The sequence below is a fragment of the Lutra lutra genome, chromosome 8, assembly GCF_902655055.1.
Source record: "Lutra lutra chromosome 8, mLutLut1.2, whole genome shotgun sequence".
NCBI lineage: Eukaryota > Metazoa > Chordata > Mammalia > Carnivora > Mustelidae > Lutra > Lutra lutra.
Genome location: NC_062285.1, coordinates 70,560,122 through 70,579,323, shown reverse-complemented (window position 1 = coordinate 70,579,323; position 19,202 = coordinate 70,560,122). Strand labels below are relative to the sequence as shown.

The window sequence follows — 19,202 nt, the reverse complement described above, 5'->3', positions numbered from 1 at the left end:
TCCTGCATAGTCTACTTTTTTAAAGGTAATTAAGTTTTTATTAATTATCATTCATCATTTAAAAATAATAAGCAGTAGGGCACCTGGGTGGCTCAGTCGGTTAAGACTGCTTTTGGCTCAGGTCATGATCTCAGGGTCCTGGGATCAAGTCCCACATCGGGCTCTCTGCTTGGCAGGGAGCCTGCTTCCTCCTCTCTCTCTCTGCCTGCCTCTCTGCCTGCTTGTGATCTCTCTCTGTCAAATAAGTAAATAAAATCTTAAAAATAATAATAATAATAATAAGCAGTAAAAGGCAGCCTGCTTTTTTAATGTAAAATCAGTATGTTTATTATATATATGTATATATATATTTCTTTCCTCTCCCCTTCCCTCCCTTTCTTCTCCCCTTCTCCTGCCTTGCCTTCTCCCCTTCCTTTTCATATCTTTGGACTAGTCAAAACATCAGCTTTCTGCCTCTTGGAATATAAGAAGAAAGATATGTACACAGTCCTTTTTCTACACATTGATTCTTGGACTAAAAATAGCTTGATTCAGTTTCAAACTTTTCTCTCACCCCAAGCTCAGGTTTTGCTCTCTGTGCAGACTCGGTAGAAGGAGAAGTAATGCACAATCAGCATTTCAGCTGGAGTGCTTAGTGGACAATTTTAATCTTTTTTTTTTACATCTTGACCTCTATTTCCAAAGAACATCCTGGTTGGCAGGTCTAGCCTGATTAAGATTCTGCTCAGGCATTTAATTCTCCTAAGGGAATTTATAGCTTAATCTAACAATCAAGAATACCTGGATCTACTCAGAACTTAATTTCTTGAAGGTTATAGGAAACTTATACTTGAGCAAGGCAGAGAGGGCAAAGAAATGAGTGAATTTAGGGATATAATGAATTTTGATGTATATATTTTGAATTATACTTTTTAATGCTTAATCAAATATATATACATATGTATTTTTTAAAGACTTACTTATCCATTTTAGAGAGAGTGCTCGTGCAACTGTGTGTGTGGTGGGGAGGGGCAGGGGGAGAAGGAGGGAGAGAGACTCTCTAGCAGACCCCACACTGAGCACGGAGCATGATGTGGGGCTTGATCTCGTGAGCCTGAGATTACTACCTGAGCTGAAATCAAGAGTCGGATGTTCAACTGACTGAGCCACCCAGGTACCCCCAACAAATATATTTTTTAATGTTTTTTTAAAGATTTTATTTATTTATTTGACAGACAGAGATCACAAGTAGGCAGAGAGTCGGGCAGAGAGAGAGATGGGGAAGCAGGCTTCCTGCTGAGCAGAGAGCCTGATGTGGGGCTCGATATCAGGACCCTGGGATCATGACCTGAGCCGAAGGCAGAGCCGCTGAACTACCTAGACCCCCCCCCCCCAAAATGTATTTTAAAAAATAAATGTTGTAGGGACGCCTGGGTGGCTTAGTTGGTTAAGTGCCTGATTTCAGCTCTGGTCCTGGGATGGAGTTCTGAGTTGAGCTCCCTTTTCAGTGGGGAGTCTGCTTCTCCCTCTCCCTCTGCCCCTCCTCCTGCTCGTGCTCTCTTTCTCTCACACACACTCTCTCTCTCAAATAAATAAATAAAAATTTTAAAAAATGTTATAAACCAAATAACACTAAATGTATTAATAGACCCAAACTTTAAGTTGCGTTAGAGTAGAATACTATGCATCCCATAAGAAAGGCTTCCATGTTGATTACCTTCACTAGCTTTCTAATAATCACTTACTTTTTCAACAATATTAAAAGTACTTGGATTTAGAAATAGTTCTCTGATAGAGTTTCGGTTTCATTAAAGCAATCTTTCAAGAGGCAGAATTGTAACTAAACATCTCTTCCGAGGCTACCACAATATAAAAATCCTCACTGCCTGCATTACATTGAAGAAATCTAGAATATCAAAATATATTTCCTCATGGAAATATGGGATTTGGCACACACTATAACCCCACAATTGTTTTTAAGCAACAAGGTAGAGATTTGGCTGTCTGTACAGAGAAATGGCCTTCAAGCTTTCTCTGGATGGCCAACTTGATTATTAGAATGAATAATATAAAAGAATCTGTTGGGATCACAGCACCCACCCCACCTCCCCAGCTATTAATGATGGTGAACCTGGGCCTTGAGAGTAATGAACACCTGGCCTCATTATTTGAATCGATCTTTCACTGGCAATGCTCACCAAAGAAATGGTGTTTTATAACCTTTTTTCATTATCATCTCCTTAAAGGAGCCTTTCAAGGTATTTTTTTTTCTAATTACCACAAAATTAAATACTGAGGAGTAAGGTTTTGTAGAGTAGCGTTGAGCTTGAGGGGATCACAAAGCAATGTAGTATCTAAGACTTTTTTCACATCCCCAACCCCTCTTGGGCTGCATTAAGTTTCTAGGGCTGCTGTAACAAAGTATTTCACATTCTGTGGCTAGAGAGTAAGTCTTTAGTTTCTGGAGGCTAGAAGTCTGTAGGTTACTGGGCTACAGTCAAAGTGTGGACAGAGCTACAGTCTCTCTGAAGGTGCTGGAGGAGTGTCGGTTCCCTCTTTTAGCTTCCACCCTTTCCCAGATTCTAGAACTGCATTCCACGCACTCATTGGCTCAGGACCCTGTCTTCCACCTTTCAAAGTCAGCATTTTAGTGTCTTGCTTCAGTGTCATAGTGCCTTCTTCTTTGTCAAATCTTCTTCTGCCTCCCTCCTATGAAGACACTGTGATTACATTTAGGGTCTACCTGGATAACCCAGGATAATCTCTCCATTTCAAAATCCTTAACTTAATCACATCTGCCAAGTCTCTGTTACTATATAAGGTAACATTCACAGGTTCCAGGCATTAAAACTTGGATATCCTTGGGGGTCATTATTCAGCCTACCACATGGGTGATACCACCCAATACGAAATGCACCACTAAGGAAGAAAAAAAGAACAGAAGATGATAAATATGTAACTTTTGCTAGTAATTATTTCCTTATTATATTTTAATCTATTGGGGCACTTGTTAGAAAACACAAGACATGTCAAAAATAACAGGAGTCAGAAGAGTAGAGTTGGTGATGTCCATCTTACTGTGGTGTATTCACCCATCCATTTACTCTGCACCCTTTCTGCTGGGGCCAGTCAGCAGAGAAGAGCAATGAGTCACGCCAAGGTCAGACAGTGTTATTACCTAACTCTTATTGTGATGGGCAAATCCACCAGTAAGCTTCAGACTGAGAGAAATACTATTGAGTTGGCAAATGCTTTCGATGTGTACGTGCAGATAGTCATATGTAACCACGGTTTTTCACACTCTATGGCAAAGAGAGAGACGAAAATGAAATGAAAAGAGAAATGAGAATTCTGTGTTGTATTTTAATGTGCTGCAAAGGGGCTCCTGGGTGGCTCAGAGGATTAAGCCTCTGCCTTCAGCTCAGGTCATGGTCTCAGGATCCTGGGATCGAGCCCCACATTGGGCTCTCTGCTCAGTGGGGAACTTGCTTCCCTCCCCTGCCCCACCTACCTCTCTGCCTAATTGTGATCTCTCTCTCTGTGTCAAATAAATAAATAAAATCTTAATGTGCTGCAAAACTTCTTCACAAATAACCATTCTGTTAAGGACTCTATGCAAATGCTGTGCCAAACACTACTGAACATACCCAGCATGTGTAATGCAGTGTGTACCTCGAAGAGACTGTTTGCAGGGATAAAATAAATACATAATTACATACAGTACTGGAAGGCACTTTTCTCCCTCTGGGCTGCTCAGGACAGTTGACTGAATTAAAGCAGGAAACACCTGCCTGACATCTTCTTGGTAGTACACAGCCTGATCAGTGCCCTCTGGGAAACATCCATGGGCTACCACTTGGTTCTCCAGCCTAAGAGAAGTATTATTAAAGACTTAGTTCGAGGTTCTTCTTTGTTTATTGTAACGAATATCTTAGATGACTTTGAAATCGATCAGTTCTCTATTAACAATCCATGAGTTGTACCTCTATCTGAAATACCTAGAGGGTATGATGGAGGTTGAATAATATATTTAATATAATTGTGGAGGATGAGTTTAACAAGAGCCCTTATGAAATCCAACTAGATTCTTAGGGCTCTGATCAAGCTGCTTCTGGAGACAGACTTTTCCTGACATATTTCACCAAATCACAGGCTAAAAACCTTCCTACTTACCCTTATTCTTGGGCAAATAGGCCTGGGCATCTTAATCTTTTTAAAAAAAACTGAGTTGCTGGGGCGACTGGGTGACTCAGTCCTTAAGTGTCTGCCTTCGGGTCAGGTCATGATCCCAGGGTCCTGGGATTGAGCCCTACATTGGGCTCCCTCTCTCTCTGCTGCTCCCCCTGCTTGTGTTCCTTCTCTTACTGTGTCTCAGTCTCTCTGTCAAAGAAACAAATCTTTAAAAAAAATTTTCAAAAACTGAGTTGCTGGGAAAATTTTATTGAAGCCCAGCATAATAATATTTCATGTTGGATAAAGCAGATGCACAAAAGGAAAATTGTATTAGGAAAAAACCCTGAAAAGTGTATTATTTAAAACTTTGTAAATAAATGAAGTTAGAAGTTTTGATTTTAGAGCTAGGTGCAGATTTTGCAAGTGTTTTTTCCCCCATAGTTGCCGCCTTTTAACATTGGTTCTGCACATATGAGCATAGTCATGTTAGGCGAGTGAGACAGTCTCTTGGGGCCTCAACATTGTTATCTATTAAGTGGGGATAAGAGTAACACTTACCTCCTGGGCTGTTGTGAGGATTAAATGAATCCTTACATGTGACACACTTGGAATAGCACCTGTACATCATTAACATTGAGTCAGAGTGAGCCATTTTATTATTTCATTGTTGTTCAAATATCTTTAAAAAATATATTTAGGATTATTTCTCTAGGAAAGCATTCCAGAAGTAGAATTATAACATCAAATGATACAATGTGTGGGTGTTTTTGTTTGTTTGTTTTTGTTTTGTTTTTTAAGATCATATGTATAGGGGTGCTTGGGTGGTTCAGTCGGTTAAGCGGCTGCCTTCGGCTTGGGTCGTGATCCCGGGGTGATGGGATCAAGCCCCACATTGGGCTCCTTGCTAAGTAGGGAGCCTGCTTTTCCCTCTCCCTCTGTCTGCTGCTCCTCCTGCTTGTGCTCTCTCCCTCTGTCAAATAAATAAATAAAATCTTTATTAAAAATATAAAGATCATATATGTAGTTATATTTCTTTCTTAATTGATTAAAACAATTGATGCTCTCATCGTAATAGAAAAGAATTCCCATTTCACTGAGCCCTGGCAAGCATTAAGCTCTAACTCTTTCAGGTTGTTTATTTGCTATGTACGTAGTGACATTTCAGTACTAATTTATAAGGTCATTGATGGTAGAGACATGATTTATCTTGCTCATCTGTGTATCCTAGTGCAAAGTTAGGCATATAGCAGACACAGAAAAAAGAACAGATAGATGAGTGAGAAATTGACCACTTTCATCAAATTGTAGAATAATTAATGAATAAATTCATTTATTAATTAAGAAATAATTTATGTTCCTTAAGGTTTTGCACATCTATTTATTAGGTTTTAGTGTTTCTATTACATATGTATATGTTTCAAGAAATTGATTTTTCTTTTTTTCATATTTATTTATTTTTATTTTAATTCCAGTATAGTTAACATACAGTGTTATATTAGTTTCAGGTGTACGGTATAGTGATTCAACACTTCCATACATTACTCAGTGCTCATCATGGTGAGTGTGCTCTGGATCCCCCTCAACTATTTCATCAATCCTCCGCTCTGCTTGGAGTTGATTTTTTTAATCATTACTGAGTATTTCTTCCAGTTTGTTATTTGCCTTTTGATTTTATTTTACTTTTGACCTGCTGAAGTTTTGGCAGTTCTGTTTTTAAATCTTCTGCTTATAATCCTATGAGATTCCTCTTAGTAATTTTAAGCATAGAATGTTTTTCCCTCTTTTTTCCATTCACCTTCTCAAAACTATGAAAATTTAACGCTCTTTATATCAGTTTTGATGGTTTGATTTTTACTTTTATTTATTTTTAAAAAGATTTTACTTATTTATTTGAAAGAGACAGAGAGTGAGCACAAGTTGGGGGCAGAGGCAGAGGGAGAAGCAGAGCCCGCCCGAGCAGGGAGCCCAGTGTGGGACTCCATTCCAGGACCCTGAGATCCTAACCTGAGCCAAAGACAGACACTTAACCGACTGAGCGACCCAGGCTCCCCAGGTTTTTACCTAAAGCATTTACTAATGCTTTAGTGTATGTGAGATTCAGTTTGGTGTATAGAACAATGTGAGTTTAAGTTAAAAATCTTCCCTGAAATGGTTAAATGTCTACAAAACCATTTACAGTGTGGTGCCCCTCTTTTAGATTATCCTTCTATGAACTTTTTTTTTTTTAAAGTAAGCTCTACACCCAACATGGGGTTTGAACTCATGACCCTGAGATCAAGACTCACATGCTCTGAATGCTCTCACAGTGGATGCTCTCACATCCACCGAGCCAGCCAGGTGACCCTTCTTTTCTATAATTTTTATTTAAGTTTATTATAAACAGTTTAAACTGGCAGAATCAGAATACATTACAGGTTTAAAAAAACAACAACAACAAAACCCAGAATATTTTTATAATGTTGTAGAATAAAAGAAATGAAAATAATGAATTGTTAGTAATTTTCAAGTAAAGATAAATAAGCATATTTAATGTTATTAATATTTTCTACAATACACAATTTTTATGATTTGATAGTTCTTTAAGACATGATTGACACGCTTTTAAAATTAGCTTAAGTCCTTCAGTTAAGGTTTATAATTTTGATAAGAGACTCAGTGTTTTTACTTTGAATATTAAAAATACAATACTGGGGCGCCTGGTGGCTCAGTTGGTTAAGCACCTGCCTTCAGCTCAGGTCATGATTTCAGGGTCCTGGGATTGAGCTCTGCGCTGGGCTCCCTACTTACTGTGGTCTGCTTCTCCTTCTCCCTCTGCTCCTCCTGCCATACCCCCCACTTCATTCTCTCTCTGTTTCAAATTTTAAAAATCTTAAAAAAAAAAAAAAATACAAGACTTGGGGCACCTGGTTGTCTGCTTGGGTCATGATCCTGGGGTCCTGGGATTGAGTCTCACATAGAGCCCCATGGCAGATTCCCTGCTCAGCGGGGGGTCTGCTTCTCCCTCTCCCTCTCCCTCTCTCCCTCCCCCTCCACTTGTGCTCTGTCCCTATCCCTATCAAATAAGTAAATAAAATATTTTTAAAATTTGCAAGACTATAGTCAAATTTAATCTTATTTCCTTTTGCTTGATAAGTCAGCAGTAGGTTTTGACTAGCCTCCTGAAATCGAAATATTCAATAGCCTAAGGGTTTCCTATCAGGCCCAAGAAAGTTGCTATATCCTATAGCTTCTGAAGAAATAAAGCATTTTTTGGTCTGAGTGATTTTCTTGGTAATTTCCCTTTTTTAAAAAAATCAATTCCTTTCTTAAGGATATGTATTTTCTTTTCTGAAAGAACACCTACATTATCCTGTCCTCACTGTATTGCGTTTTCTATACTGTCTGTCCTATTTTATCTTATTTCTGTTCTATCCTGTTATTCTGTCTACCTACTCTTAACCAGGGATTCACTTTGTAATTATTGCCATGTGGCAATGTTTAAGATTTACTAGTACTGTTTTTCTCTTATTTTATCTTTTGTTTCAATTATTTTGGTGACCTTTTCATTTTTAGTTTATCAATCTTCCTGCACTTTTGATAGATAGTACCATTTGGAAGACATGCTCAGGATCCCTTTTCTTTTCCTGTGCTGATTTAATATTTCTTCTAGGAGGGATTTTTAAAAGTCATTAGTTCAGTTGTCCTCAAGTAAGAAGACTTATTCTTTATCAACTGTTCCAAAATTAAAATCATTGCTTTCATATGTATTCTCTAAAATGAAATATGGAAACCAGTGATACAACTAGACATTGCAAAACTCAAGACGAAAGTTATTTTGTATTTGAAGTAGAAAGTTTATAATACCTACTCAGAATTTCCAGTCTAATTTTTTTATCTGCTAATTGGTGCTCGGTCTGACAGCTCTTCTTTTTTATTTTATTTTATTTTATTTTATTTGACAGACAGAGATCACAAGTAGGCAGAGAGGCAGGCAGAGAGAGGAGGAAGCAGGCTCCATGCTGAGCAGAGAGCCCAATGTGGGGCTCGATCCCAGGACCCTGAGACCATGACCTGAGCCAAAGTCAGAGGCTTAACCCACTGAGCCACCCAGGCACCCCTCCCTCAGCTTTTCTTATCAAGAAGCATAAACTACCGGGGTGCCTGAGTGGCTCAGTCAGCTGAGCATCTGCCATTGGCAGGGTCATGATCTTGGGGTCCTGGGATTGAGCCCCACGTCGAGCTCTCCACTGAGTGGGGAGTCTGCTTCTCCCTCTCACTCTTTCTCTGTGTTCTCTCTCTCAAATAAATAAAGATCTTAAAAAGAAAGGAAGGAAGGAAGGATGGGAGGAAGGAAGGAAGGAAGGTAGATGACTACAGTACCAAAAAATACCTAACTTTAACCTGACTCCTATAAAGTTTACGAATTATTTAAAGAACATCACAAAGCCCTGATTTGATTAAATTCTCTGAGAAGGTGAAATTCCAAATTCCAGTGCTGGAGGTAGACACAGTAATCGCTGGGCTTCAATCTTAGAATCAGGACATTGAAGAAGCAGCCGACATTGCTTCCAGTTCTCTCTCCAGTAGCTGTAAAGACCTTTGCCAGATGAATGGCAAGTGTGGAAAAGAAATATTAAAACTATCCAGTGGTCTGATTTTATTCTTAAGTCAGAAGGGAAAATTAGGAAATGTTGCCCAAATTGACTTTCTAGTGTAGAATAGAAGGAATGTTTAGATTGAAAAACAACTACCTGTTGGTAAATATAAATTACATAAAGATGTAAATAATACCTTTGGGTTTGAGGACACTTGAATGACCTATTAGTTCATGGTTATTTTTCCTTTTTAAGGAAAAAAATGGATTCTCTCTACATCCAGAAATAATAGCATAATAATATGGTAGGTTTCCACCAAACCATGTTAAAAAAAAAAAAAAACAAAGCCAGCAGTTTGCTGTGATTAGGAAAAACTATTAAGAAAGCATTAAGCGGGGGCGCCTGAGTGGCTCAGTGGGTTAAGCCTCTGCCTTCGGCTCAGGTCATGATCCCAGGGTCCTGGGATTGAGCCCCACTTCGGGCTCTCTGCTCGGCATGGAGCCTGCTTCCCCCACCCCTCACTCTCTGCCTGTCTCTCTGCCTACTTGTGATCTCTGTCTGTCAAGTAAATAAATAAATAAATCTTTAAAAATAAATAAATAAACTTGCTATTAAAAAAAGAAAACATTTAGCATTAAGAATGATAACAGCCCACGTAGAACCATGGATTAGTATTTTATTGTTTTTGACCTAGAGTGATGAGAATGTTTCCTTTTTCAAGGACCAAAAAAGAAAAAAAGAAAAAAAAAAAAGCAAAGGTGATTGTTATTTATGAGTCACAGGCCATTGGTGAATAGTGACCGAAACAGTTCCCTAGTAACTCTATAGCACATTTTAATTTTATTTTATTCTTAACATTTTTTTTCCACCATGTTAGCTTCTCTGGGTTTCTTTTGTTTATTTTCTGTTTTCCTCCAACTGCAGTATACACTGTTTGTAGTCAGGGGTCATATCTGCCATATTCACAGCTCTCATCCCAAGCATTCAGAAGAGGGTCTGGTCCTCATTGAAGAACATTTGCTTGGGAAAGTATGTGTTGCATAAAGAAAAGAAATTTAAACCTCGTAATAGGTACCATATTTTGATATATTCATTTGTAATATCTGTTTGAAAACCCACAAGCAACACAGTAAGAGCCTGGCATTCCACTAAGATCTTTCCTCCTCCCTTCAGCATGCTGCTAATCAGTACCTGTGCTTGCGTCACTGTCTCACTCAGCTGGGGACAGTCACATCATCTGCCTCTTGCTGAACTGAGCCTTGAATCAGATGAATGAAATCTGGGCCCAGTTTTCTGGAATTCAGTGAGTACTTTTATCTAGTTTCCCTTGGGTGAAGTTAGAATGGAGCAGTGAACCAACAGATAACATTGCTTGAAAAGCAATTCCCTTTTTTGTTCTCCTTCTTCAATTCATCTTCAGTTTGTCTCTGAGCTGCCGAGGGGCATTTTCTTCTCCCAAAGCCAAAGCCTTGCGGTCCCTTCAGTGTTTTGACTGAACCTCATTTATTCTCCTGTGACTAAATCTTGGCCACTGCGTTAGTCTGTGCAGGCTGCCGGAACAAAATTACAGACTGGGTGGCTTAAATAACAGAAATTTGTATCTGAAAGTTCTGGAGGCTGGGAAAGCCAAGATAAGATTCCAGCCAATTTGGTTCATGGTAAAAGCAGCCTTCTTGCTGCGTACTCACACTGCTTTTCCTTCTATGCTCAGGCTGGGGAGTGGGGTGCCAGGGAGGAAGCAAGCTGTCTGGTGCCTTCTGAAATCCCATCCTGGGGTGCCCCCCCTCATAAGGTAATAATTCTAATTACCTCCTGAAGGACCCATCTCCATCACATTGGCAGAGGTTAGGACTTCCACGTGAATTTGGGGAGGGGGCAACAATTCACTACCTGGCAGCTACAATGGGCTAGTCAGCTGGATGAAGTTGGAAAAGGCTCTATCCATGCAAAAGCTTTATCCCTTTTTTTTTTTTTTTTTTTTTTTACAGCTTTATAAACATATATTTTTATCCCCAGGGGTACAGGTCTGCGAATCGCCAGGTTTACACACTTCACAACACTCACCATAGCACATACCCTCCCCGATATCCATAACCCCACCCCCTCTCCCAACCCCCTCCCCCCATCAACCCTCAGTTTGTTTTGTGAGATTAAGAGTCACTTATGGTTTGTCTCCCTCCCAATCCCATCTTGTTTCATTTACTCTTCTCCTACCCCCTCGACCCCCCATGTTGCATCTCCTCTCCCTCATATCAGGGAGATCATATGATAGTTGTCTTTCTCCGATTGACTTATTTCGCTAAGCATGATACCCTCTAGTTCCATCCACGTCGTCACAAATGGCAAGATTTCATTTCTTTTGATGGCTGCATAGTATTCCATTGTGTATATATACCACATCTTCTTTATCCATTCGTCTGTAGATGGACATCTAGGTTCTTTCGAGGATGCGGAGAAAGGGGAACCCTCCTACACTGTTGGTGGGAATGCAAGCTGGTGCAACCACTCTGGAAAACAGCATGGAGGTTCCTCAAAATGTTGAAAATAGAACTACCCTATGACCCAGCAATTGCACTGCTGGGTATTTACCCTAAAGATACAAACGTAGTGATCCGAAGGGGCACGTGCACCCGAATGTTTATAGCAGCAATGTCTACAATAGCCAAACTATGGAAAGCTTTATCCCTTTTTAAAGTAATGGAGGTTTAATTACTAATGTGACCCTTTTAATGCTCATATATTCTACAGATATTTGTTTGTGCCATATTACTCACTGCCTTAAAAATCTTCTGAGGGAGCAGTGAATTGGGTACTATAACCAGTCTTTCTACAAGGTCATGATAAGGCAGCTGCTTACCTCCCAAATGCACAGTAGCACTCTCCCTGACCCACCCTGCCTCCACCTGAGCCTCCTTGCTGGGGTCTCCTTCCTTGGGGCCTTTGCTCTTGCTGTCCCCTCTCCCTGCAGTGCTTTGCCCCAGATGGCCAGCTCATTCTCAGCATTCAGCTAAATGTCTTCCCTCATAGGACTTCCCTGACACCCAACCACAGTTACTCCTTGGACTAGCTGGTTTGTGCCAGATGCTTTGCTGGATACAAAGAAGCCAAAGATCAGTAGTAAAATGCCAGGCTTGTTAAAGTGTTACTCTTAATAAAAGTTGGCATGTGTGTTCATGTTAATAATAGCTGGTGTGTCGGGGCACCTGGGTGGCTCAGTGGGTTAAGCCTCTGCCTTCAGCTCAAGTCATGATCTCAGGGTCCTGGGATCGAGCCCCACATCGGGCTCTCTGCTCAGCAGGGAGCCTGTTCCCCCTCTCTCTCTGCCTGCCTCTCTGCCTACTTGTGATCTCTCTCTCTCAAATAAATAAATAAAATCTTTAAAAAAAATAATAGCTGGTGTGTATTGAACACCTACTATGAAGGAAGCACTGTGCGAAGGGTTTACTATTATTTCTCTAATCAAATCCTTTCAGACAGCCTCTAGTATACATACGATCATTATCTTCACATCAGATCGAAGACCATAGTGCAGGAGAAAATGGGAGGGCAAGGAATTACTCCGTTTCACCACGCTTTAGATTTTAAACCCTTAAGTAAGATTTCCCTTTTGCCAAATGATACACAAAATCAACAAGACAAAGTTTCTTTACCTTGAAAAATTGAAAAAATAATAGATATGAAGGAAAATTGTAAAAAGAAATAGCGGTGATTATTGGAGATAAAGGTATTTGACCTGCATGTGGACTCTGACCCATCCACCAATTGGCTCTTATCAAAGAATTAACTCTTATTTTTTTCTTATCTGTAAAAAGGAAGTTACGATTAGATGAGATAAGAAACACAGGCACTAACATATTCTCATTCAATGTTAGTTTGATTTTCTTGAATTGTAGCAACAAAACTCAGGTATGTAATTACTTTGCAGTTCAGCACCAAGCACAAATAAACATTTAATGTTTCTTTTCAATAGTATAAAATCTTTTCTAAGCAGCACTGAGATTAGAATTGCAATTTTTCCGGAAATTCCACAGCTATGTTGAAAGATTAAACATGTTGTTAGGGAAGTAGAAATATATATAATTCTATACATATAAAATTATTTTATTTGTTCTGGAATATAAAATGTCACCTGTATTTCTCACTGTAGATCCAGTAATCGTACAAACTTGTGTTAGCATTTTGTTGAGCTCCTCTATCTCTTTGAAGACTGTGCCAGGTTATTAAAAATGTATGGTAATACCAAATGTTAGTGAAGATGGGGGTCACTAGGAACTCTCAAACATTGAGAGTGGGAGTGTATCTTGGTACAACTACCTTGAAAAACTGTTTGGTCTTCAAGTAAAACTAAAGATGTATAGATCCTAAGATGTAGTGATTCCAGTCCTAGGTATGTACCTCAGAAAACCTGGCACTTTTGAATTAGAAGGTACATACGACAAAGTTTACAGCAGCAGTGTTTGTAGTAAAGAAGACTGAAAACAATCAAAATCTCCACCCATAGTGAAATCAATAAATTTTAGTGTAGTTATACAATAGAACCTTATGTTTGTATAATTTATTTAAGTGGCTGCATTGAGTGTGTGTGTGTGTGTGTGTGTGTGTGTGTGTATCATATCTTGGATGGACACTTGGAATATTTTGACTGTTGTAAATAATGCTGCAATGAACATAGAGGCACATATATCTTTACTAATTAGTATTTTCATTTCAATAGCGGAATTACTAATCTATGGAATTTCTATTTTTATTTTTTGAGGAGGGTCCATACTGTTTTCCATAGTCAGTACACCAATTTATATTCCCAATAAGACTGCACAAGGGTTCTCCTTTATCCACATCTGTGCCAACACTTGTTATTTCTTGTCATTTTGATTCTAGCCATTTTGACAGGTATAAAATGATCTCGTTGTGGTTTTGATTTGCATTTCCCTGATGATGAGTGATGTTGGCATCTTTTCATGTGTCTAAATTGTTTGAGACATTTGGCTTTTAGGAATAGGGTTTCTCTAGACATCCTTGTGCATGTATGTGTGCATTTCTGTTAGTTATATGTCTAGGAGTTAGGAGTGCTGTGGAGTTATACCTGTTTAGCTTAGCAGAGACTGCCAAACAATTTTCCAAAGTGGTTGTACCAGTGTACATACCTAATATGTGAGGCTTTGGTTATGCTACATCTTCAGCAATACCTGGTAATTGTTTCTCTTCATTTTTGCCACTCTTGTGAGTGTATATTGGTTCATATCATGGTTTTAATGTACATTTTCCTGATAAGTAATAAAATCGAGGCCCTTTAAATATGTCTACTGGTCATTTGATATGCTATTTTTCTTTTTTTTTTTAAGATTTTATTTATTTATTTGACAGAGATCACAAGTAGGCAGAGAAGCAGACAGAGAGAGAGGAGGAAGCAGGCTCCCTGCCGAGCAGAAAGCCTGATGCAGGGCTCGATCCCAAGACCCTGGGATTATGACCTGAGCCAAAGGCAGAGGCTTTAACTCACTGAGCCACCCAGGTGCCCCTGATATGCTATTTTTCAAAACAGATACTTATTAACAAAAGGATCACTGGAAACATTACTTAATAAACTTGATTATGAAATATCTGTATAAATCACTGTGTCAGTGACCGGAGGCTACGTCATCCTATAGGGAATGTTGCATGACTTGACAATCTCAGTAGTTAAAACAAGATTTAATTGTTGCTTTTGCTTCTTGCCTATTTCTGATGGTCAGTGGCTCTGTTCCACATCCCCAGCGTTCTGGCAGCTTGGCTACAAGCATAGCTCCTACATAGTGCATTGCTGGTTTCCAGGCAGAGAGAAAAGAGAGGCAGTGATATGATGGTCACATACAAGCTCTTAAAGCTTCTGCTCAAGAGGGGGCAAGCACTTCACTTGCACTCACGTTCCACTGACCAAACACATCATGTGTCCAAGACTGGTGCTAGTGGCAGCATTATATAATCTTCTGAAAGGGAGGGGCTTAAATTTATTTACAAACAAGAGAGGGACCAGTAAAATCTCTTTCTGCAGAGTAGCTTTATAAGAATATTACTCTGGGATGGAGAGCCCAGACTGTTTGTCTGTGGGGTGTTTTCAACACACACACACACACACACACACACACACACACACACACACAGCACTTCTTTTTTGGTTTGTTTAGTTGAATTAGTTGCTAACCTAAAATCATGACATTTCACAAAGATACAGATTTGTGGCTTCTCTTGGAAATCATAAGCTATAACAAGAACCATTTGGAGCTAAATGGCAGCTGCCCCTCTAGGTGGGATATGCACTTGCCAGTTCTTCATGACTGTGACTGATGTCTGCCTTCTCTGCAATTGTGCCTTCCAGACATTTGTAACATAGCCCCCAATAAATAGTACCTTTTACGTACTCCTCATCCATACGCACACATATGCATGCATGTGTACACACTTGTGTGAAGGTGTAGATAGACATATACATACACACTCCAAAGCAGAATTTCATTAAACAGTCCTCACTGTTACTTTCTGTAATGCATACTGATATCACCTCTTCTAGTCTATCCTAATTACACTATTCTATTATTTGATTTTTTTTTTTTTTAAATGCTGGATTCAACCCTCTAAATTGATTTCACAAACCCCCGCTGGGTAACAGGCCACAACCTGAAAACATTGCTCTTGATCATGTTACTTGTCTCTGCTCTGCTGAAGGCTACTGGTTAGTTTTCCAGACTGAATTTCTGTCTAAGCTTTTTAGGATTCCCAGGACAGTCTGTTGTGTGGGTGAGCAGCATCTGCTTTCCCTCACTGATTTAAGCCTGTGCAGTTACTGCTTTTGCCCAAGGGCCCTAAATAAAACTTAGACTGCTTAAGTATCTGGAAGTTTCCCTGGCTCCTCTTTCCTTGGCTGACTTTCTGTTTCAATCAGAATAACCTTTTAGGCAAATAGACCTCTGATTCAAAGTATCATAGTCTCTTAGCTGGGCAAATGTGAGTGAGCCTACTGCAGGTGCGGGAAGGGGAGCTCTGAGCGTGAGAGCTGGGAACAGGGCCTTCATTACCTGGCGAGTCCCACACACATGGTTTTATGAGGATCAATTCCTCTATCTCATGGATTCATTTAGTAAGTATTTACTGATCACCAATGTGCCAGGCCCTGTCCTAGAGAACATATCCAAAACTTGTGCAAAGATTCCTAGATGCGCAGAGTGTAGATGGTAATCAGCATTTATTTCTGTGTTTTTCCCTTCCTGTTTCTTGTCTTCCTTGACCCAGAAATCCATCCACTGTCAAAAGGCAGTGTTTCTCACTCAGATGTGTGTCCCGCTCAGATCTGTGTGAATTCTCATGGTGGTTTTTCTGTACGTGCGTGGCATGGGTTGTATGCATATTGCTGTAGGAAGAGGGTATGGGGACCGTGAGACACAGAGTAAAATCTGTCACCACCGTGACACAGTGGCGTTGTTATAAAACCAAGTAGAAAAGGGTAATACTAAAGGGGAAGGAAAACAGTGTCTCCACATTTTTATGGAGTTCAGTGAGGATTTTGCATTTTCAGGACCAGAGCCATTTTGGTACCAAGAGGATTACGCCACTTCTGTGGTGTTGGTGCCTGGAAGAGATTTGGCGCCTAGGGAAGTGCTGGTCCAGAGAGCCCAGCATGATCAAGTAGCAAGGCCTGCTGGGACATGGAGGGAAGAGACCCATTGGGACCAGCAGAGGCAGCAGTGAGGCCCTTTCCTGCCAGCTGACAGGCAGTGAAGGCCCAGCAGTGGACATTGTTGGGAGAGGCCAGGAGAAGGAAATGTGTGATTCCTTGACAGGACATGTTTCTAAGCCCAGGAGGACAGCTGAGGGAGACTCCCGGAAAGAATTATGGGGATAAGGTGGAGTTTACCCTGAAGAGATACTACCATAGCTGATAAGAGGCAAGGATGGGTGATACCTAGGTTGTTACTATTATATGTAACCTCGTTTTAAGTCCTGGCTTAGATAGCAAGATTATTTATCTTTGTCTGTGTATATGCTTCCCTATAAATGCCCTTTCATAGGTGGATGGAGCTCATTACCAAGCATCCCTGAACACTGTCCCCATCCTTCGCCATTGCCTTGACATTTTGTTTTTTGTTTTTTTCTTAATGTTGTCTCGTTTCCTGCCTACTCTTTTCTTGATCCCTTGAGTATATATCGAGCCTGAGGACTCATGAACTCTTTGGCTGCTCTGTTATCTGTGTCTTCTATTTCCTCCGTGGTTCCTCTTCAGTCTTCCATTACCTTCTCTGTCCCTATCCCTGCTACTAGCAAGGCACCCCCCCACACCCCCGACATGCCCCTGCCATGCCCTCCAGCTTCCTCCCACACTTAACATTAGCAAAACAACAACAACAAAAAGAATAATTAAGGTGGGTATAGTGGATTGACTAGTGGTCCACCCTTTCCACTAAGCATTGTTTCATGAAATTTGGTTTTGGATTATGTATGTATATGCGTATCTACACGTGCACATGATTGAATATAGGTCACACAGCTCAGCCCAGGCTAATACCTGGTACCTCAGAATGTGACCTTATTTGGAGGAAGGGTCTCTGCAAATGTAATTAGGGTGAGGATCTTGAGATGAGGTCATCCTGGAGTAGAGTGGGCCCTGAATCCAATGATGAGTGCCCTTATCAGAGGAGAAAAGGAGGTGAGACAGGAAAGAAGACCATATGAACACAGAGGCAGAGATTAGAGTTCTGTTAAGGTAAACTGAGGAAGTCCACTGGACGCTGGAACAGGCAAGGAAGGATTCTCCCCTCCAGAAGGAGTGTGACTCTGCTGGAACTTTAATTTCAGACTTTAGGCTTTTAGAACTGTGAGAAAATACATTCTATTGTTTAAGCCACCAAGTTTGTGGGAATTTGATGCAGCAGCCCTGAAAAATTCAGATAGCGGGAGACCAAACAGCATGAAAGGAACATTTATTTCAAAACTGGTGAACGTTTTAAATAGAAAAAAGTATTGGGGGTGCCTGGGTGGCTTGGTCATTAAGTGTCTGCCTTTGGCTCAGGTCATGATCCCAGGGTCCTGGGATCGAACCCCCATCAGGCTCCCTGCTCAGCAGGAAGCCTGCTTCTCCCTCTCCCTCTCCCACTCCCCATGCTTGTGTTCCCTCTCTCACTGTCTGTCTCTCTCTGTCAAATAAATAAATAAAATCTTTAAAAAAAAATATGTTGTACAGGTGCCTGGCTGGCTCAGTCAGTGGACTGTGTGACTCTTGATCTCGGGGCTGTGAGTTCGAGCCTCATGTTGGGTATAGAGATTACTTAAATATCTTTTAAAAACATATTCTAAAGAAGAATATGAAAACATTTTCCAATTAGTAACACATTTTTAAAATGCTTGCTAAATAATTACATGTGACATGGTTTAGAGCCAGTTCTAACCTGGCAATAAAGTTTTCCTAAAGTTAATGCATACAGATCGTTTGAGACTCATAATGCATTTTTTCCTGCAGGAGTCATATGCTATGTTATGAGTTTTTCAGATATTAATCCTTAATAATTATTTTAATGTTGATTATGTAGACTGTAAATTTCTTGAAATTGGGGATTGTCCTATACACTTTTTTTTATGATTTTATTTATTTATTTGACAGAGAGAGCTCACAAGTAGACAGAGAGGCAGGCAGAGAGAGAGTGGGGAAGCAGGCTCCCTGCTGAGCAGAGAACCCCACGCGGGGCTTGATCCCAAGACCCTGGGATCATGACCTGAGCCAAAAGCAGAGGCTTTAACCCACTGAGCCACCCAGGTGCCCCTGTCCTATACACTTCTAAATTTCACTGCCTAGCAGACAGCTTTGTATACAGTGGTCCCCCCGATAAATACTCCTTAAACAGTTCATTTTTTTAAGTACCAGTAATGTGCTATAGCAGCTGTTTTGGAGTTAAATTTTAAATTTAACTTTAAATTTGAAATTCTGGCTCTGCCACCTACGAGGTGTAAGTCTTTAAGGAAATTACATAATATTTCTAACGCCTCAGTTTGTCTATAAAATTGTGATGATCATAATAATACCTACCTCATAATGTTAGGAGGAGTAAATGAATTATTACATACGAAATACTTACAAAGTAACAGTACTTGCATACCAGGATGCAATACATGTTAAATATTATTAGCTCTTAAGTACATCTCCCCACCTAAATTATAAACTCTTGGAGACAGAGGCAATGTCTTACATTTTTTTTTTTTTTTTTTTTTTTTCAGCATAACAGTATTCATTATTTTTGCACCACACCCAGTGCTCCATGCAATCCGTGCCCTCTACAATACCCACCACCTGGTGCCCCCAACCTCCCACCCCCCACCCCTTATGTCTTACATTTTTTATAATAACAGAACCTATACAATTTCTTACATATTATATACATTCAAGGAGTATCATCTGACTAAAAAAAAGAATGAATGGATGGGTGGATATATGATTACAGTACTTTCTCCATT

General features: G+C 40.0%; 1 protein-coding gene across 9 annotated transcripts in view; it reads left to right on the top strand.

The window, feature by feature from the left end:
* BICD1 (BICD cargo adaptor 1) overlaps positions 1-19,202 on the top strand; it is a 226,629-nt gene that overhangs the window by 110,801 nt on the left and 96,626 nt on the right. The window lies entirely within an intron of this gene.